Source organism: Cryptomeria japonica, chromosome 7, assembly GCF_030272615.1.
Source record: "Cryptomeria japonica chromosome 7, Sugi_1.0, whole genome shotgun sequence".
Taxonomy (NCBI): Eukaryota; Viridiplantae; Streptophyta; class Pinopsida; order Cupressales; family Cupressaceae; genus Cryptomeria; species Cryptomeria japonica.
The window spans coordinates 547,734,287-547,758,145 of NC_081411.1; positions in this window are offsets into that span (position 1 = coordinate 547,734,287).

A 23,859-nucleotide genomic window follows, 5' to 3' on the forward strand; every position below is an offset into this window, starting at 1 on the left:
TAATTAATTCCTCCTATTTTTGTAAATTAATTAATGAATGGGAATTTATTAATTAATTTACCTAATTTTCATCAATTTCCTAATTTCCAAGTCATTATTTCTAACTTAATTTTCTAATTTCTCCTAAATTCCTAAATGTCTATTTCTATTTCAAATTCTTGTCATAAATTCTTGCATAGCAATTTGTCATAAATTGTCATAAATTGTCATAAATCCTTGCATAGCAATTTGTCATACACATGTCATAATTTTGCTATTCTTGATTTGAATTTCCATTCGAATCATTATCATGCTAATTTGATCATTTCTCCAATTTATCTATAAATTGGATGAATTTCTTCAATCTCAATCTAATAATCACTTGTTTGGATTACTTTGTCGAAATAATCACTTTGTCAAAACAATCACATTTCGAGTACTCTTGCGCCATAATCTTGTCTATTTGCTTTCATCTCATGTGTATGCACTTGAAGGTGAGATCCACAAACAAAGGCTATTTGGAGAGGAAAGAAGAACAATGGAGCCGCATGAAGGAAGCATTCAGATCTACGTTTGGTTTGCATAGTATTTAGTTTTGAATGTTTTGTCTTTATGTCTTTATTGAGTGTGTTTAGGATTGATCATTGCAATTTGCTTTCATGATTGAGCTATTATGTTTATATTGCTTTGATGATTTCCGATTTCCTAGCTACACCTTCAATTTCTCCAATCATCTATTTATATCTTCCAATTTGCTTTTTTTTTAAAAGCTTCCAATCAATCATCTCTAGTTAACAATTAAATCTATTTAATTGACCAATTCAATTAATTGATTAATTAAATCATTTTCTCAATTATCCTCCAATCATTCTTTTTCATCTTTCAATCATCTTTTTTATCTATCAGTTAACTCATTTATCAATTCAATATATTCAATTCCACCTCCAAATCAATAATTCAACTATCAATTAGCATGTGATCTCACTTGAGTCCCACCTCTCATCCAATCTCACCCAAAAATCTATAAATTCATCATCAATTCTCCATTTCCAACAATCACAAACTTTGAAATCTTGGGTCACTTGTAGGTTAGAAATTTAATATCTGAGAGCCATCATACTACAAGAAGCAGAAGAACAATGGAATAAATTTGCATCTATGCATCAGGGGGTTTTACTTGAATAATTTACATCCTTGTTTTTTATGTTGCAATATTTCATTGATATTTACTAGAATTCGTTAATTAGATAGGATTTGTGATTTCCTATTATTCTAATTACATTTGTTGAACTCAACGCGAATCAACAACTTATTTATCTTGTATGTTTCTTTTGTGTTTTTGTAGGATCGTACAAATTTTTGAATTTTTTTGGAGGCTTTGCATGAATTTTGTAGGCACATTTAACAATTGTGCATTCATCCATAACTTGTACCACATTCATCTTGATCTTGTACCACATTTATATAGATAGTTTTTCACATTCGTCTAGTCATGATTTCGCATCCATCCAAATCTTTTGCCACATTCATCATCATTCTATGTCGCATTCATTTAGATTTACTCTGCATTCACTTACTTCTGTTTTCTCAAATTCTCGTTCTCTGTTCTCTCTAATTCATCATTCAATTATGCAAATCCAAAGTTTTTATCTTTGTGTGTTGCATATAATACATGACATCTTATGGTAGGCAAGGTAAAATTTAAGATTTCAGGGGCTAGGAGGAAATCAGAGCAGAAGAGGCAAGCTAAACACTATCAGAGGATATTAAGAGCGGAGAGAAGAATTTAGGAGATAGAGGAACAAACTTCTCTTGATCAATACTATACACAAGTACATTCTAAAATACAACATGATGAACAAAGATGAGCTGATGATGAATATAAGTATGAGCTGACTATTTGTTTTGCATATTTCTCTATTTTTTGGTCTTACTATTTTGGTTTTTGCTTTCTGCTAATATCTATTTCGCATTCACCCTGACAGAGTCACAAATTAATTTAGACAGAATTGTGCAATGATTGTTTTACTATTGTGCATTTGTTTAGACAGAATTGTGCAATCATAAGTTTAATGTGTCGCATTCATTTTTTAAATAGGAAGATTTATGTTTTCTTGTTTTCTGCGTGGTTTGTCGGTTGCTGATTTTCCTGTTTGCAGTATGTGGCAAAGGTACAGAGAAAGCCTAATCATTCCCAAATTATTTTAAGACTACTAATACATTGATTGCAGGATCCTTTAGAGTTAACTCACTTTTGAATTTTAGGATTAAAATTGACATGCATGATGTAGTACCCCTTCTCAATTAGACTCTTTTTGGACTTATGTTTAACTTCAGTTGATTGTTCAGTGGATACATTATTTTATATTGATTCAGAATTTATGCGATGTTGTTTCATGCTTTAATTTGATGTGTAGCGTATGCTTTCATGCAGTATTTCATTACTTATGTTAAATGAGATTTTTATGGATTACTAACATGGACTGACATTTACTTTATATGTGTGATGTGTTATTTACATGTTTCATGTTTGCAAGTGTATGGGATGCGAGGGGATGATTTTCCTTCACTCCCTCTGGTGAGATAGGGAACATCACGATTCTCCTTCATCAGTGTGTGTGTCATGTTTTTTTAAATAATTGTCTATATGCATGTGTGGTTCGTTGATGCAGGACATTGCAGGTACAAGTATCGAGTAGGTACGGGGTATCGACTCCACCTAGTTTCACAAGTCTGAGCCTACCTTATTTATCCGATGGGAGTGGAGGAGATAGTTGTTGGACCCTAACTTGACCTACAGTTACACTCGTGTGAGTTTTTTCAGTCGGTCATCTTTTTCGTGTGACCGGTATGCGAGTCAGAGTGTTTTGTTATTGTCATTTTGCGAGTCATCATTTGATCATTCCTTGTATTGTGTGCTTCCAATTATTTGAATAGTTATTTAATTCAGTGAGTTATGTTATTGTGTTGGCATAAATAGTTAATTTTTATGTTCTTGAGTTTATTGATTTAATTAAAGGAATGAGTTGCTAGAATTAAATGGTTAATCTTGCTTAATATATAGTGTTATAGTTGTATTAAATATTGTGAAAAGAAATAAGTAAATGCCTTGCCATTTAAATTTTAAATGCTTATGTTGAAATAAAGTATCATGAGAAATAGAAAATAAAATAAATAAAGGTTGTTTTCCTTTTTTCCTTTTCATTAGTTTTAGATTTCATTTTGTTGAAAAGAATTATTTCATGGAAAAAAAGTAAATATGATTTCTTTGACTTTTTAAATAGTTTATTCTTATTGGTGGAGAAAAATTTTCAACCTAAAAGTTTAGGTTGAAAACATATTTTTCCATATATTCTTGGGAGTTCACGGGAAGAAGGGAGGCAGATTTTTTAATGCAAAATTTGGAAAACCATTTGGAAGGAGGAACCTGGAGTTGAAATTTGTTTCCAAGGTCGGAACTCTTCCACAAATTTTCTTCCTGGATTGCTTTGAAGGTTGGATATTCATTTTTTTTTGCAATTAAAATTTGAATGTTTGAGTTTTCTTCCTATGTGTTTGTTCAAAATTCTAAAACCCTATTGAAGATTCTTGTTGGATGTTGGATTTGAAAGAAAGAGTAGTTGTTATTGTATTTTGTTGAATTCAAATCAAATGTGTGTATGTTGAAAGGAAATGGTTCAATTTTCTATTTGTTGTGTGTTGTATGTTCTTGCAAAATTTAGTTCTTGGATTATTTCCTCTATTTTGTGTGGAAAGGAATAGATTTGGTTTTCTGTGTGATTAGAAGTTTCTATTTGCCCAAGATTTGGGGTTTATGTTGGCAAAAATTGTTAAATTGTCTCTTGCATGATGCAAGGATCCTTCCTATGTGAGAAGAAGTGTAGAAATTAATCAATCCCTCTTATCTCTCTAAAATTCTTCTAATTTTGCCAAGATCTTTATATAGTTGGGGCTCTTGTGCTTTATTAATTTAAAAATTTCCTTATTAAAAAAAAATATCATGCTTAAATTCATAATTCTGTGCACTGGGTTTTTACCAGTAATGGAGGACAGGGGATGGTTAAAATTTAAATTAAATTCAAAAAAAATAAAAATAAATAAATATTATAATCTTAACCCACATGGAGGGCTAGTCCCACCACGTGGGACGGTAGTGTCTGCTATCGCGGGTAGCAACACTACCGGTCAGTAGTGACTGCTACGTGGGGTAGTAGCACTATCAGTCGGTAGGACTGCTACCGGTCAGTAGTAGCACTACCCACGGGTAGGGCTTTGGGCCACCACCTTATTTTAATTCCCCTCGTGACATGTTTTTATCGGTGTTCGCCATTTTATTAAAATGTGAATTAGATTTATGTGTTAGCCTTATATTTTAATATGAATAAAATTATATGTTAGTTTAAAATTTTAGTTTATTAAAGTTATTTGTTAATATTTGTATATATATATATATATATATTTATTTATTTATTTATTTATTTATTTATTTATTTATTTATTTATTTATTTATTTATTTATTTATTTATTTTATTGTTCTTGTCAAAATCAAGGCTTGGTTATATGATCAAATTGATAAATTTAGATATAATGTGGAAATAGATAATATGTTTTAATATAATTCATATTTTATTTGTTAAAAATTTAATATGGATTTTACTATTTTGTTGGAATATTGTTTTAGAAATTTATAAAATCGAATGTCGTTTTTGAATGATGTATTAAATGTAGGGTGTTTTATTTAATTTTCAACCACAGAATTTGTAAGTGTTTATGTTATTGACATTTTCAAATATTGTCTGAGTTCAGATTTAATGAATTTAATTGTTCTTGCAAAGAGTTTACTTGGTTGTTATTCCTCGTCTATGTTTCAGTCGTCCTGTTGTGGCATATTTTTGTGTCTCTTGACCAAGTGATGTATGATGACCTCGTTGTCTTAAACATGTAGTGTCTTTCCTTATGGTTAGACAAGAGCTAGTATGCCTTTATTTGGACCACTTGTATTTGGATAGTGGTGTTATGGCTGCCTATTTTGCCATAGGGTCCTCGTAGAGTGACCATGTCATTTAGTGTCCTATGAGAGAGTGGCTTTCAAGTGGGGGCCACACCCGAAGAGGTTGGAAGGATAACCCCTCAAAAGTCAGATAATAAGTGATAACCTAATAATTGATTAGGGGTGGGTAGTTTTAATATTAATTAAGATATTGTACCATGGGCATGGTTGAGTACTCGTATAGGTTCAAGATGTAGTGGGAAGGCCTGGAATGGCAAATCGACCACCTTGTCTTCACGAAGGGTTGGTAGGGTCTGCATGAGACTTAGATGGAACCGGAGGTTCGAGAAAGGCTACCAAGATAAACCAGGATGGAGGCCTACCTAGGGTAACCATCATAAGCTATGCGATGACACTCTCTCTTTAGGGTCACTAGTGTATTGTGATGTTGAGTCACCTGGAATATTGTGGAGTCATATTATACTATCATGGAGTCATTTTGTTATGTCATCCATGTCTTGTTTATGCTTGCTTGAGGGTCCTCTGCTATCTCCTAGCATGGTGGGGTGATTCCATTTTGGGATTACATGGTCAGGTCGTAGTGCCACTTCCCATCAAATGTTCTTGTTTGTACTTTCATGCAAGGAATGGCTTCATGGGTGTTCATGTGGTTTGTGACTCATGCACTATCTCATGTTAGAGATTATTGTTCTTTGGAGACCTATGTGGTCAATTGTATCAATGAACTTATGTAACCTCATAATTTGTAATGATGTAAGATGTTTATGTATTATTGGTAGCCATGTAATTTATGATCAATGTAATTCTAAGTTTTGGATGTTATTTATCTGCTTTCTATATGATTTGTGTAAATGCTTTATTTAAGGGGAAATTATATTGTATCTTTTCAATCTTTCTATGGTGAAATATGTTATCATATATGGCTTATTATGTTCTATGAGTAATTGATGGTTAATTGGATTAATCGTAATTATGGAATTTAACTTTTAGTTTAATTCTTTGTTGGTAACCCTTTAGGATTTCTAGTATTAGTATTTCGCTTGTGTTATTATTGTGCAATGTTGTAATTAATGCACTTAATGTGATTTATACCTTTAAAAAAATAAAAATAAAAATTCACCCTTAGTTTCCTAAATGTCATGATCTCACACTTCATCTTGGTGTTTAAAATGAATAAGGGATACAATTAAAATTGACATGCATGACTTCATACTTAGTTATGGTTTTTAAAATTAACATGCACATGCATATCTCACACCTCATTTTGGGCTTTAAAATTTACATGAATCTGGCTTATCAATAGAGTAAATCACACATTGCTATATCTTAAGGGAAAATTCTAAGCGCTTTCTCTTTGTTTGGAGTGGTCTTATTGCTAACACACACTATCCTCACCCCTGACTTTCATGGACCTGGGTGCAAAAGAAAAGTGTTAACGACACTCAATTTTCTTTTTTTAGAGGACTTGCCTTTTGGAACCCCACTGGTTCTGAAAGGGATCGACCTAAAGTGGTAACGGGCTAAGGCCAAGTTTTTCTAAGCCACTATAAATAAATGTACTTGGGACTAAAGTCACAAGTAACAAGTGTCGATGTGTCATACCGATGTCAGTCTCCCTCAGTACCCATAGTGGTGCGTTAAAACCCACAAGGGCTGAGAGGCCTCATTAATTTGAGCAAAATATCACATGTATGGGCACCCAAATGGAACACTTATTAAGAACCAATTTAGTATCCCAAATCCCACATTCATGATTCAGGGAGTGTGGATCGTACCTCGTAGATACCCTTTATGTACCTTGCATTATGAGATAGAAATCCCTTGGTGATAAGATCTTAGGATCTTTGGGGTAAGAGAGACTGGCATGCCTAAGAAGTGCGTGTCATGGAGTGGAGCCAGTGCTACTAAACTCTCTAACTGTTCATCTTGTTTTATTATTTTATTGTAAGGGCCTCATCAAATGGTTTCCAATATCCATCCTAGGAATTGTTTGCTATGTTTTTGTATGTGTCATTGTTTTAAACCAGTATTGAGTCAGTTTTGATCTTGGTTTATTTTAGGCCCTTCCTTGCGTGGCTCTGAATTCTCAGAGTTCATCGAAACATAGTTCATTCATCTATACTTATCTTCAGACAGTGTTCTCAAAGACTAGTCCCACAAATAGAGTTACTCAAAAAAAGTCCATTTTAAAACTTTAACAATTCAACAAGGTCCAAAAATTTCACAGCAGAAACATCTTACATACTTGTGATCATAGGTTTTCCCAGAGTATATATTTTGCATCAGTCCTTATTATAGTCCTCATATAGACTTGCATCATTCCTTGTATAGTCTCCATATACATCATTATAGAGTTCTCATATATGTCATCATAATCTTTACATAAGTCCTTGCATTGTCTTGCATAGTCCTTATAGAGTCCTCATTTACATCCCAATTACGTCCTCTTAGTCTTTGCATAAGTCTACATTTTGCATCGTTATAATCCTTGTCTAGTCTCCATATACGTCTGTCATAGTCCATTTCCATTTCAACAATCATCCTAAGAAGTTCATAACATGATTCATAATGGGTCTACCAGGTGATGGTTTGCTCCCCTTTGAGCAACCTAATCTAGTGTCGAACGATGATCAATTAGAAATCCTTGATGGCTTAGATAACTTGGCATGGGAATTAAAGACAAGTGCACCGCAATACATAGGAGTCAAGTTTGAAATAAATCAAGAATATAAGATTTCCCATAGAATTGATAGATAAATTGCGAAAGAACTCTTTTGACAAGAACTTGAGAGTCTTTGGTGTAGGAGCACCTAGGCTACCATCAAGCCTCTATGAGGCAAATTTTGAATCTTTTTTCTTTTGAAGTATGAAGGTTATAATAAGGTCTTTCAAGGCCATATAAGATGTAATAAGTCCATAAATGATGTAATAAGTTCATTGAGACTAATGGTTTGTATGTTGAGTCCTAATGGGGGTCATGTTGGCACATATTGACAAAATTGGCCTGATGTGGAAAATATGTCTCAATAGGTCAAGTATGATGTTTGATGTTATGTAAGGGTCTTATGGATATATTTGGACCTATTTGTGTCATTTTTCAGTCATTGAAGTCATAGGTTAGGTCTAGGATTAAAGTTAGCCAAAGTTGTCAATAATGTCAAAAATTGCTCAATGCAACTTTTTGTGTTTAAAGGGGTGATTAGGTGTTGGTTAGTAATGAAAGATAAAAAGTTAGTTCTAACCATTGGGGAATGCATTAATACCTTTAAATAATACTTTCCATGGCCTGAGTGAAGGTTGATATGTATTGGAGAAGAAGACAATCAATAAAATTTCATTGTTTACTACACTTTTCCTAAGAACTCCCACGTAACAGTCTGTTCAAACACATTATTCACCATTAAAATGCATTGATCCACCCCTATAGTTGATTATAAATTGAATTAGGTTGAGTATAGTTTAATTTTTCTTGTTTTTCATTTGATTTCATTAAGAATTTGAAGAGATGTCTTATCTTTTTGTAAAAGTTGTCCAAAACCCTACCTAGGGTTGACAGTGAACAATAAAAATGTAAAACTCTCTTGTTTTTCATTATCAGACCCCCAAAATGGTTGGAATAATTTATTTTAGTGTAATATTTCATTTTATATTGGTTTAAGGTCTCCATGATGCATTTTGCACGTGCCCATTGATATCAAAGTGCTGATTTGACAGTGCACAGTCTGAAAACACAGAGTTTTCATAAAGATTTGAATGATATAAAGGAAACAAAGGTGCTTGGAATTTTTTTAAGTGGGGAGAGGGATGTGTGTATGACCCTTGGAATGATACAAGTTTTATAGGAACAAAGAAGGCAATTAATCCATGGGGGTTCATAACTGTCTTAAACCTTTGAGTTGGTCGTCATAGTTTGACAGTGTGTTGAAAATCACTGTATTTACATATTTATAAGTTGATTTGGTGTTGGTTTGAGTGTCAAGGGTGTGTTAGGGTGGATCGCCATCATCATAGTTTTAATTTTAAGGGTGGTAAGAGAATAATAGACCATTCAAACATGATTGTCCCTGTTAACTATATGACTATCATAAAGTATGTCAAGACTGTTCTAATGAGCAATGTACTAATTGTGAATGAAGAGTAACCATGTTGGGTCAGTTGGGTGGGTATAGAGTCAATATTAGGAGAGTTTTGAAGTCCTTGAAGGAATTCCCAAGAGTATATGTGTGGTTGGAGTAGCCATTGTATGTTGGAATGGAGTTTGGAGTCCTAATTGGGTGTGATGTTGAGTGAGTAACTAGTAGGGAGACTTATGGTGTTTGAATATTGAAGGATTTGGATTTGGGTTCATACAAGTTGATGAGGGATATTTTAGCATGTTACAATGAGTGGGAGGGGACTAAGAAGCATGAGGGTGTTTTGACATATTGTAACATTATGAGTACTCATAACCGTGTGAGGAGTCATGTGGGGTTTTAGAGGGTTATCACCTTATTGTATAGGTGAGTTGGGAGAAAGATCTCCCCTATTGGTTTAGTTCCTTAGATTCTCTAAATTAGTCTTACATTATAATATCAAAACACTCAACAAACATCTCAACAAATTCCTCAACAATTTCCACGTCCTAATCCCTAATAGAGAGTCAGGTCTAGTTTGCATGCATTATAGTCCTTAGTTCTCGAATATTGCATTTGTATCCTAAGTTTGTCATAGTCATCCATTGTTGTAGTGTCCTAATATAGAAGGCTTAAATGTCCATCACAAGGTCACAAAAAGAAAAAGGTAAGATGGATTCTAACAACGACTAGTTAATAAAGCCTACTTGTAATATAGACATGTCAAACACCAAGAGGTACAACAAAAGTTGACACAAGAAGAGATTGAGGCCGCTAAACAAACAAACAAATGTAACACAAACAAAAGCTATGGCTATGAGTTCTCCACAAAATGCACCAACATCATCAACTCAAGCAACTTTGATTTCAAACACAAGTTCCCAAACTAGCATGGCATCATCAACTATAAATGTCAACACACAAACCCATGCTAGAATAGCATCTCAAACTACACCAGCAATATCAAGTGCTTTTATACCGGCTCAAACACAAGTCTCACATGTTTCGCATCTGACAAGTGCAACACAACCTCCAGTTTCCCATTTGATGGGCTCCACGTATAGTCATTAGAACATAAATCTAGGTTTCACTAATACATTGGTTATGACTCAACCAAATACTGGTTCACAATTTTCTTATTTTACACCACCTAATGGAACCCAAAACATGCAAAATTACAACTATGGAACATTTTAACAACCTCCTATCTATACTACCACTACTCCATTTGTTATGAATATTACACACAAAATACACCATTGACTCAAACAGAGGTCCTTTCTCAACAAATACAAGGTATCCAGCAACAGATGGAAAATATAAAAAATAGTAACGATAAGAAGAATTACACAATGCAGGACTTATGTCCTTATCCCTTTGATCATATGCTATACATGCCTACTTTCCCTCCTCACTTTGAAACTTCAAAATTTGACAAATATCGAGGGAAAGGTGATCCTAGGGATCATATCAGAGAATTTTTCACTACTTATATAGAAGTGGCATATGAGGATACCTATTTGATGAGACTATTTCCTAAGAGTCTTCGAGGTTCCGCTTTGGAATGGTTCTCACACCTTCCACTGAATATCACATCATAGTTTGAACTAGTTGAACAATTCATCGCAAATTTCTCGCATAACATTGATACCCAGGTAAAAGTACAAAGTTGTGTCACACTTTTATAAAGGAAATGGTCAATGCTAATTCAAATTTTTAAATTAAATCAATAGAAAGTGAAATATATGTTTTGAATTTTGAAATGATGTAAACTAATTAAATTTATATTCTTATGTCTATTTTATGTTTGTAATTTTAATAAAAAAATTAAAAAATTATTTGAATATAGTTTTTTATAAAGTAAACACTATAATTTAGTTGCTGAAAAAATGTTGAAATTGAAGTTACACAAGCCACCACACTTTATTTAGTAAATTTTACATTTTTTTCTTGATTTTTTCTTTTTATATCTATAACTTGAAACTTTAGTTCATGGATATATTTTTTACTATTTTTCAATAAATTTGAAAAGTTGTGTGTGCTGAAATATAACTCTTTCCAATTCCCACCACCTTTTTTCTTAATTATTTATCCAAATTATAAAATAATTATATCTTCTTGACATAGATTCTTTTCTCTACTGCATCATATTTTTTTCAAATTTTTATAATAAATTTTAATATTTTTTCTTGACAAGATAATCAACCTTGTATTTTAGTGCCGATGACCTACTTTCAAAAAAAATTAAATATAAAATATAAAACTAATTAAAATATTAAAAGATATATATTTTGGAAAATTCACTTATAGATCTATAAAAGGGTATTTTTACATTTCAAACAAAAAAATTTTATAAGAGTAGGAGTTGTTGAAACATCGAGTTTTTTTTGTTTTTTTTGTAATTAGACCAAAAGTAGTATATATACATTTAGTAGACATTTCCAATTGGAAAAGTTGTGGCTCATATATAACTTAGCTATAATGAATCTATATAGATCATATGTTTGACTAAAATTAATTTTTAGTTAGAATTACTTAAATTCACTTGTGTTGATAAGTTAGCCTGAAATGTGACACAGTTTTGTGCTTTTACCCAGTTACGCTGATGGGTCTATGTGCTACCAAACAAAAGGAAAATGAAACTTTTACAAATTTCTTACAATAGTGGAGATCTCTTTATCGTAGATGTTAGAGTCATATTCCAGAGATAGAGCAAGGTGACATGTTCATAGAAAAGTTAATACCATAGATTAAACCTAATACAAATGCAGTGTTTGACCTCATTCAAACAAATCATAGAAAAATATTTGAAATGCGAGAAAGGACTTATAGAGCAAGGTATTATTAAGAATGTGTTGGCAACAAAAATGAAGGAAAACCAAGAGGGGGCAGTGAATCAGTTTTCACTGGATTAACAAACTAAACCACAAATGCAAATATGATTAAGTGTAGCAACAACAAAGATAAGAAAATTGATAGCACAACACTTAACAACAAATATTTTGACGTTCAAAACCTGGCTAAGGGAAAAACCATGGTAGGAACCTACCCACAATAAGATTATACTCTGCAGTAGTATGTGAAAAGAATTACAATGGGGAATGCACATGCATTTAGGTTCACTACCTAGATCTCACTGCTCAAGATACAATAACCAAGAATGCTACAACCCTTGGGTAAGGTTCACTACCTTACAAGGAAGTCTCATTGACTTACAAAATATTTGGACAATCCATAATCAAATGAACTAAAAGAATAGCATCTGCAAACGCCTGATGACAGTTCTAGTTAAGCAAATATGTTTGCTCTGCAATACTCTAATCTCTTCTCAAACACAATACTAAAGGATGTATTTGCTTGTTCGCACCTTTACCTCTCTGATAATGCAAACACAACACCGATACTCAATTAACATGACTTTATCACCTATTTATATAATTCATCAACTTTGACTACAAGGTCGGCCAAACCCTCAACTCACAATTACAAAATTACATCACACGATACAAAGATCAACCACTAGACCAATATTATGATATACATGATATAACATGAACCTAAACCAAATGATCAAACATGCAACACCACCATAAATCTTGCCAAGATCAACCGCAGCATGCTACACCACCAAGAATACCACATAACATGAAGAATACCGGTTCAGCAAAATCACCAAGAACCCGCACAAGGATCAATGTAGATCATCAAAACAAATAGGACACAATTAGGAAACACCAGCAAGTACATTAGAATCATCTGTAATAGTTGCACCAACACCACTTATCAAATCTTCATCGATCAACATCTGACACTCAAGAACACTCAAACAGCAGCAATCATCACAAGGAAAGATAACCTGCGGAGCACAAAATCACAAACCATTTGAAATAAAGATATAAAAGAACGTTCTAGACAATCTCCCTAAATATCAACTCAAGATCTAATCACACCAAAATATACCGAAGGAAATACCAAACTATACAAAGCACTTATTAGAAAAACCAAACCGTAAACTAGATCATATGATATGATCAATTAAGGTTCTTTATCACATAAACTAATACAAAAAATATAATGATGCTATAAATACTCCATACACTGAACCATGATCCCAATAAACCAATCTACAACCACCAGAACAGTAAATCATAGGAATATGTTGACATCAATGATAACAACATATCCTAGCAGCAGCAATGTCCAACAAAATGGTGGGTTGACTAACAACACAAACAATGATAAACCTAAGATTTTATCAAGAAACAAGAACGTGACTAATGATGGTGTTCTCGATGCCCGTATAGTGAGAAGGGCTCAACCAACTTTATGCCTACAAGGACCAATTCAATTGACCTTTCAAAACAAAAGTTAGTATCAAGAAAATAACACACTGTCAAAAAATACAAATGATGCACCATCTACAAATACAAGGTTTCCAAGAATGAACACCCCAAGAAGGAACTACACACCATTAGGAGAACCTATTGAATCAACATTAAAGAAATTGATACAGATAAACATGATTACTCTCCCATAAATTAGGGTATATGAACGAGGTCCTTTCAAGCCAAACTGGTGGAATGATAACGACTTCTATGAGTACCATCGTACAAAGGGTCATAAGTCTGCAAGTTGTTACAAGTTAAACAACTTAATTTGGGATCTGATAGACCAAGGGGATATCATAGTGGATATAAACAAGGGCTCAACAAACACAAATCACACCATCTTTAAAGACATATTTGTCAAGCACAACATGGGTAAAGCATGCACCTCACAAACACAAGACAGCATGACCAACTATACACAAGTCTCATACAACTATACCATAAATGTTATTAGTACAGGAGATAACATAGTCTCTACCATCACAGTGAACCCAAGAGATCGAGATTGTGCAATAATGACACGCCAATCAAAAGTGTCTTTACAAGGTGTACCGTCAAATCCTCATCCAACAATAGGAAACTATAATGTGGTTGAACAATCAAAGAAAACTCCTGCACAAATATTCCTTTTTGAGCTATTACGCATATCACCAAATCAAAAATTTATCCTAGATAAAGCTCTTCAAAACTCAGTGGTTGCCAAGGTAGGGAATTTGGCTGCTTCAACCCATATTGCTTTTACAAAGCTGGATGTTCCTACTGACAAACCTTTTCAAAATGATCCACTGCATTTAGAAGCTTACATACATAAAAAGAAAGTCACAAGGGTACTTAAGATGGGGGAGTTGGTCTCAACATATGTACACTCAAATTGGTCAAGGTATTGGGCTATTCTAAACTCCACATTGATCCCACAAAGAGAATAAACATAAAGGCATATGATGATGAGGAACGCCCATCCAAAGGTGTGGTTACATGACCAGTACAAGTGGAACTGATTACAACTGAGGTTACTTTTTAAGTCCTGGATAGAGAGCTAGGATATAACATGTTATTAGGTCACCCATGGATTCATGCCATGAAGGCCATGCCATCAACATTCCACCAATGCATCAAATTTCCATGCAACGGCATCGAAATCACCATACATAGTGATCCAGACCCATTTCAGCATTTCAATCATTTGTAGGTTGGTGTGGATAACCAAGTACCTATCAATCAGGCAGCTCCATTGACCACACAAATGGATTAATTGGTAATTACAGATACATAGGTTATTGCACCTTGTACACTCATGACACCCTCTTTACAAATTAAATAAGTTGGATGTGGGGAATATTTCATTTCGGATACATCAATAGTTAGACAATTATCTCTTTCTCCTAGATCTTTTGGGAGGTCTCAATCTACTTTACCTAGATAAGATAAAGGAAAAGAGATAATCAAGTACTCATTTTCATGCTCATTCATTAGATGGGGAGACTTACATGAGGAATCCCTAGATGAAGATGTTAATAAATCCTTATATAGAGAAGAGGATGACATGACAATAATCAAGCTACCCTTAGATCAGTATGGGAATGGTTTCAAAATGCTATAGAAACATGGCTATGATGGGACCACAGGCTTGGGACCACAGAAGAAAGGGAGAGTAGAACCTATCTTACCTCAGGATAACCCAAATAATCAGGGTTTGGGGTACAAACATAGAATGAAGATAACAAAGGCTAAACAACAAACACTAGAAATATTAAATCGACCTACACAAGACTTGAAGTCAATATCTCAAAGCAATCCTTCAATGAAGGTATTTTCTCCTTCATCCCATAGGAGTGAATTAACTGAAACATACCCTATTGACGAGTCAAGTGGTGAAGATATCAAACTCCTTCTTCAAGAAACTAGTATGGTACCATCCAACAATATTCAACCTATGGCATCCTCACAAGCAAACATGGTGATAGAAACTAGATTAGCACCTGCAAGTGATTCTAATATATAGATTGTACCAGCAACAATAATAAAACTACTAAGGAAAAAAAATATAGCTTTGGCAAATGATTCAAGTGAAGAAAGACTAGAGCATCTTATATCGAGACTGAGGGTATTCTCTATTATAGAAAGAGGGTCTACAAGTCATGGTCAAGTTCCACTATTTATTAGTATAGTTGAAACTTCTCTATCTCCCATTGAGGAAGGTGATGAACTAAATGAAGAAGGATCAAACATTGAGCATGGGGGCTTCACTAAATAGGCAATATCATATCACATGCATTCATATTGGGGGGTTTAATATCCCAAAAATGAGGGTGCAATATATTGCCCCATCGATGAAAAAAAGGGGTTTTTAATTCGGCTATGAAAATGCAATATTTTGTGCAAATAGGGGGGATTTTAATTTAGGATGTGTATTAAGAGGGGGTGAAAAAAATTAAGTAGGGGTACATATTTTTTGAAAATAGGGGGATTCTTTAGTATGCCATGAATGCGGGTGATATAACCTAGGTTCACTAAGTGAAGCCCCCATGACATTGAGACATACATTGACAACATAACCAGCTCTCATGATTATGAATTCCTATCTACTCATAGTTGTAGCACATATTCAGCATTTAGAGATTATGAAAATCAACCACCTGTGGATTATGGCATCACATATGAAGACATTGAACAAGATACTATGTTGATAAAGTATGTTTATGATAGCCAAGCATGCATGATATCAACAACACCTCATACAAAAGAAAATAAATATTTATTCCTTATCCATCCACACTTAATTGACTGGAGGCAAGAAGAACCACCACATTTGGACTGGTTTGAAAATTATGAAGCTATAGCTGAATTCTTGGGGATCAGAGATGGATTTTCCTATGATGGTCATAAAGTTAGGTTTGCAATAGACTTAGACCGAACAACATACTTTGGAGAAGCAAGTTCCTCCACTTCACAAGATCCTAATGAGAATGATAAAACTAGTAAAAACAAGTTAGATGATCTCCCCATTAAGCAAGGAATTTTTGCATTACTTATTGAGAAGACAAAAGAAATCAATATAGGAGAAGTTGACATTGTACATAAGATACACTTGGCTGAAACGATAAATCCTAAAGAGAAAGACAACTTTATCCAATTCTTCAAACAAATAACAATCAACTTTTCTTGGTCATATGCTGATATGCCAGGGTTGGACCCAGAGTTGGTGCTACATCACTTGCCAGTTTGTCAAGAATCAAACCATAAAAATAGAAACTCAGAAAGATGCATCCACAAATTGCCTTGTTGGTAAATGTGGAACTATTAAAACTACTAGATGTGGGATTCATAAGACCCATTGACTATGCAGAGTGGATATCCAACATAGTATTATGTTGATGATCTACTAGATAAATAAATAAAAACAAGAGAAGCTCACCTAGAAGTCCTTACTAAGATATTTGATTGATTAGAGAAATACAATGTCAGATTAAACCCAAAGAAGTGTGTGTTTGGTGTCACAACTGGCAAACTTATAGGTTTTATTGTTTCTAACAAAGGAATTGAGGTAGATCTATCAAAGGTCAAAGAAATCATTAATATGCAGCCACCATCAACACTCAAGTAGTTAAGAGGGATTACAAGGAAGATTGCAGTCCATAAGAAGGTTCATAACATAATTAGCAGATAAATTTCATCCATTTCAGCATTTACTCAAGAAAGGAGTTACCTTTAAATAGACAAATCAGTGCCAAGAAGCATTCCAAGCTCTAAAGGATTATCTCTTGACTACTCCAGTATTAGTTCCACCTATTCCAGGCAAGCCTTTATTATTATATATATCAGCAAAAAACTCATCTTTGAGAGCCCTTTTGGCACAACATGACAACCAAGGAAAAGAAAGAGTAGTATACTATATTAGTAGAACCCTTATTTGGTATGATCTTAATTACACTCCAATAGAACGAGTTTATCTAGGAGTGATCTTCGCATCCTAGAAACTTAGACACTATATCTTGAGTCATAAAGTTCAACTCAAGGAATTCTTTGATCCCCTCAAGTATCTTTTAAGCAAACCAGCGTTAATTGGAAGATTGGCCAAGAGGGTCATGATTTTAAGTGAGTGACATAAAATATGTGGACAGAAAAGCAATAAAACGCCAGATTATAGAAGATAAACTAGTAGAGGCTCCCTTACAAGGCAGACACCCTCTATTAATATATTTTCTAGATGAATTTGTGGTCACATTAGTAGCATCCACCACATGGAAGTTGTACTTTGATGGTTTTTACACAAATCATGGAATAGGAGCCGAAATTCTATTCATCACCCCTCAAGGTGATTCAATTTTGAAGTCATTCAGATTTAACTTTTCATGTATAAATAATATAGCTGAATACGAGGCTCTCATCATAGGGCTCCGCACTACTATACAATAGAAGATCACAACACTACAAGTTTATGGTGGTTCCCATCTGATTTTCAACCAAATCAATGACGACTATAACCCAAAAGATGACAAATTAATGCCATATAAGAAGATGGTTGGAGATCTCAAGCAAAAATTCAGCAACATCACTTTTGAATAGATTCCAAGAATGCGGAACATGGTAGACAATGCCATGGCTATAGTGGGGTATCTGCCTAACAACAAAACTCAATACGAATTCTTAGTAGAACAACTAATGATACTAGCATATAATATTTTGTCATCAGATTATGTATGTGTAATTGTAGGTCCCAAACCCCCATGGTATAACAAGATATATGCATACTTACATGATCAATATATGTCTCCTGACCTATCAAGAAACCAAAAGAAAACTCTCACTCGTTAGTCATCCAAACATGCTATTATTGCTGACACATTGTATAGCAAGAGCCTTGATGGAACACTTCTTTGATGTCTTAATTCTGAAGAAGTGCAACTTGCCTTAAATGAGGTACATGATGGAATTTGTATGCATATTTTGGTCATCCTGCACTAGCAAAGAAGCTAGTGAGAACTGGATATTATTGTCCTACTATGGAAAAGGGTTCCTACAGATATGTACAAAAATGTAGACAATGTCAAGTACACAGAGACCTGATTCATGCACCTACACAGGATCTCCAACCTATCATATCACCATGGCCATTCTCACAATGGGGGTTGGATCTTATTGGTAAAGTTCATCCTACTTCTTCCAATGGACACAAATTCATCATAACAGTTACCAAATATTTCACCAAGTGGATTAAGGAAATCCCTCTAATATATACCACTAGTAAGTAGATAGCTAAATTCATGCTTAACTACGTCATCTATTGGTAAGGGGTGCCAATATGTATAGTGACCAACAATGGACACCCATTTAAGAATCAAGAAATGTGTGAACTATGTGATCAATTCCAGATACAATAGAGATTTGTAACTCCATACTATCCACAAAGTAATGGACAAGAAGAGGCAACTAACAAAACAATATTGAAGATCCTAAAGAAATTTGTTACTGAAACAAGAAGGGACTGGAATCTTCAATTAAATACCTCTCTTTGGCTTTACATAATAGGTGTGTGCACAGCTATAGGAGTGACACCTTATTTACAGTTAAAAAGCAATTCTTCCCATTGAAATAGAACTATCTTCTTTAATATTTTCCCTAAAATAGATTATATCAGAGGAAGACTATCGAATTGCAAGACTACAAGAGCTTGAAATGCTCAATGAAAAGAGATGACGCACATTAAATCACTTACAAGGTTATCAAAATAGACTGAGAAGGAGTTAAAATTTTGAAGTAGGAGATATAGTCCTCAAGGAGAATCAAAGAAACCTAGTAGAACATGAAAAGCTAGGAAAGTTTGAACCTAACTAGCTAGGTCCTTATATTAAAACAAGGGTCATTATAACTAGAGCATATAATTTGATGACCATGGAGGGAGATCTACTCTCTGACCCTATGAACAACATGCACTTTAAATGATACTAGATCTAAGGGGTGGGTTAGTTCAGGTTTTACTTTTTGCATTTTTATATCATTTTCGTAAAGAGCATTGAATTGCATATAGTTTCATTTTCACTGCATCGCATTCATAATTTTCATTCACATATAGTTGCATCAATAAAACAAGGATATTTTCTTAGTTACTCACCTATGTGCACTCAAAAGGAGTGAGAGTCATCTCATTTCTTAGATACTTGTACATAAAATTTTGGAAGTCCTAGGTCGTTCACCCTTAACATCACCCTATGATTGAGCTTTATCTTTTGTTAGGTAGAATTTTTACTATTTAGCCTTGTTACCCAAAAGCTATGAATTTCTATATCTTACACATTAATCATTTTCTCTAAATCATTCTAGAAACCTAATTTGATCATATGGCTAGTGAAAAATCCAAATATTTTCTTCAGCACCACTCTAATTATCCCACCCATGTAGGTTTCATTACTTACAAGCCAATGCAAGAGAATAAAAGAGAAAATATAGGTATGTTTACATATCTATCAAAAGAAAAAGAGAAAAGATATATAACTAAAATATCATGCATTATTGGTAACTCCATCAAGGCTATGGACACTTGCTGGCAATGGAGCAATATTCAAGATATTAGAGTGTATAACTGATACAGCCATAACTGGTGAAACCCTCAAAAGAGAATTGATCGGCTTAAGAAGCAAGAGTAACACAACAAAGGCAAAAAGAAAACACAACAAGATTACAGAAATAGATCATATTATTTCCTTATAACTTTCGGCAACCAACCGGTTATCATCATATAATCATCTCAGAACATCTCGTAGTTAACCAGTTACATGCAGGCTTCAATCCAGATACAATCCAATCAGGACTCTAAGAATCAACTGGATCACAAAATGTGAATCTCAATCCTCATTCTCAATTCTACTTCCCCTTTTCCTACAAATGATCACATAATGCCATATTTATACCCACCGGAACATATCTAGGTTGGCCACAACAGATTACATTTACCAATGCAAGAAAATGAAATGTGTAACTAGGTCGGCCCTAAGAATTAAAGAAATCTTTCCAAAAAATAACAACCAAAAAGTACGGTTCAATAGGAAGGTCAGCCACACACCAAAGAACATCGGACAAGACCCAAAATAGATCCAAACACCAATAACAGCTCCAGTAAGAAGGAAGGTTAACCGGTAAGCACAAGAACTATCTCAAAACCCAGAAATAATCAATCGAGAGCGATATTTGACCGGAAAAGAATCCAAATGAACTAAAAATATGGAATTAAGCACATGAACCAGCCTAGAAACCAAAAATAGGATCTGTAATGAAAAGCAAGCAACTACTGGTACCAACCAGTAAGAACACATAAAACTGCACATTGAACTAAACAAGAACTAAACTGAAAACAAATATTTTTGGTTGATGCAAGATTTCTCATAGATTGGGGATGCTCCTACATTAGACACCCCAGGTAGGAAAAGATGTTCCATGAGAAGAAATTCATGAACATCTAAAATGATTTGAGATAAAGACTCCATGCTTATTTTTGATCCAAACATCTTCCTTATCTGCCAACCTCTTCTTTAGCTCCTCTGGTACCTCAACTAGATTCTCTAACCTCTTACTCTCTTTGTTTCTCTTCCTTTGCTTCAGATTTGCACATTGCCTCTATTTACTTCTCTCTTTCTTCTGCAACTCTGATTTTTTTCTTCCACAAGACCTCATCCAGTTTGTCACCATAAGCTCTTTGTCATCTAGTTCTATCTGTCCATTGATTTTATCTATTAGATCTTTCTACAAAATCATGTCACCTTTTGATATTACCTCTGCAACTGGTTTCTCAGTACTGCAACCTTTCTCAGGACTCATATTCTTCAGCTCCTTCTCTTTCTCCTTCAAAGAAATCAATGTGAAGTTCTACCCATCTTTCTCAATAGTGACAAGGTTTCTTCTACAGTCATAAATAGATCCTCTATCAAACTTCCAAGGTCTTCCCAACAAGACATGACAAGAACTCATAGATACAACATCACACAAAACCTCATCTCTAAAAGGCCCAATATTGAAATTCACCACACATTGTTCCTTTATCTCTATCTTTTGATCATCTTATAACCAACTTACCTCATAATGACAAGGATGCTCAAGCCTCTTCAATCCAAGTTTCACAACCATCTCCTCAAATACCAAATTATCATTACTTCCACTATCCACAATAACCTTGCAACACTTACCACCTAATTTGCATATAGTTCAGAAAAGACTCTTCCTCTGAGTAGATTTGGTATCCTCACTGCTCTGTTCTATCATGACTCTTCTGAACATAAGGGATTCTCCTTGCTCTGGTATATAGTCAGGTCTGGTAACTTCACTTTTGGGTTCCTCATTAGCCACACAACTTCTTGTCATTCCCTTCTTACATTCATAAAATCTATGTCTGGTTTCTCCACACTTGAAACATTTTCCAAAAAAATCTCTACCGGTACTGCAAGTGCCTTTCCTTTGTACTTTCTATTTCAGTTCTTTACTCCACTTAGGTTTTTATTCCTCCTCAATATTTTGATTCTATATACTCATTTGTCCCTTGAATCTTTCCTTCCCTCTATTCAGTTGTCTTCTTCTCATCTTCTCCTCAGCCTTCAAAGCACACTAGTAAGCTTCTTCAACTATGGAAACCCTCAACATACTCATCTCATCCTGAATGTTAAATGCAAGTCCATTTATGTACCTCACCACCTTTTCTTTGTCCATCTCTCTATGTCCAGATCTAATCATCACCTTGTAAAATTCCTCAGTGTACTCTTTCATAGTCATGTTTCTCTGTTTCAGATTCTACAACTTCTTGAAATATTCCAACTCATAGTCTCCTGATATGAACTTGGCCTTCAATCTTGCAACCATCTGTCTCCACAGGGTTATCTTCATTTCACCATTCTCCACTATCTTTCTACAATTCCTTCCACCGTAAGGCAGCATGCTCTTTCAACTTAGTCTATGCCAATCAGACTCTCTGCGGGTCCTTGACATCCTCAGACTCAAAGTAGTCCTCCAACTCTCCAATCCAATCAATCAGATCCTCAGAGTTCAGCGTTCTAGAAAAATTTGAAACTTCCACTTTATGAACTTTACTCGCTTGCGCCACTGCTCTCAGGAATCTTTCCTCTCTTCCATCTTCTAGTCCTTCAGCTTCTTCTTCTTCAATCTCTTCACTGACTTCTTCATATTCATCCTCAAATTTAGGGTTTCTCTGTAAACCAGCCAAAGTGTTTTTGATTTCATTCATCACTTCATTTTTGAAGTCTTCCATCATTTGCTCTACCCTTCGGGGGTTTGTCCTTCTAGGTGGCATCTCCTCTTATGGTCTGGTGAACTACCTCAACTCGGTGATCTAACAACCGGTTTCAATTGCCTCAATATTCACAAACAACTCTTCCACCAACCAATTCATAACCATCTCTGATACCACTTGATGCATCCATAACCGGTGAAACCCTCAAAAGAGAATTGACCAACTTATGCAGCAAGAGTAACACAATGAAAGCAACAAGGAAACATAACAATATTACATAAATAGGTCATATTATTGCCTTAGAACTTCTGAAAACCAACTAGTTATCATCATATAATCATCTCTAAACATCCAATAGTTAACCGGTTACATGCAGGCTTCAAGCTAGATATAATCCAACTGGGACTCTAAGAATCAACCGAATCACTAAATGTGAATCTCAATCCTCATTCTCAATCCTACTTCCTCTTTTCCTACAAATGATTACATAATGTCATATTTATACCCACCGAAACATATCTGGGTCGGCCACAAAATATTACATTTACCAATGCAGGAAAATGAAACGTGTAACTAGGTCGGCCCTAAGAATTAAAGAAATCTTTCAAGAAAATAACAACCAAGAAGTGCGGTTCAATAGGAAGTTTGGCCACACACCAAAGAACATCAGACAAGATCCAAAATAGATCCAGATTCCAAGAACAACTTCAGTAAGAAGGAAAGTTAACCGGTAAGCACAAGAAATGTCCTAAAACCTAGAAATAGTCAACCAGGAGAGATAACTGGCTGGAAAAGAATCCAAATGAACTGAAAAATCTGGAATTAAGCACATGAACCAACCTGGAAGCCAAAAATAGGATATGCAATGAAAAGAAAGCAACTACCGATACCAACTAGTAAGAACATAGAAAAATGCACACTGAACTAAACAAGAACTAAACTGAAAGGAAATAGTTTTGGTTGATGCAAGATTGCTCATAGACTGGGGATGCTCCTGCATCAATAACCTAGTCAAAGCTATAGACATCTAACTAGAAGTGAGGCTCTATCTAGGATGCTTTTGAAGTCAGAATAACTTATGTAGCTCATCATATAGGATTCCAAGGGTCTATAATGATTACAAGGGTTGGAATAAA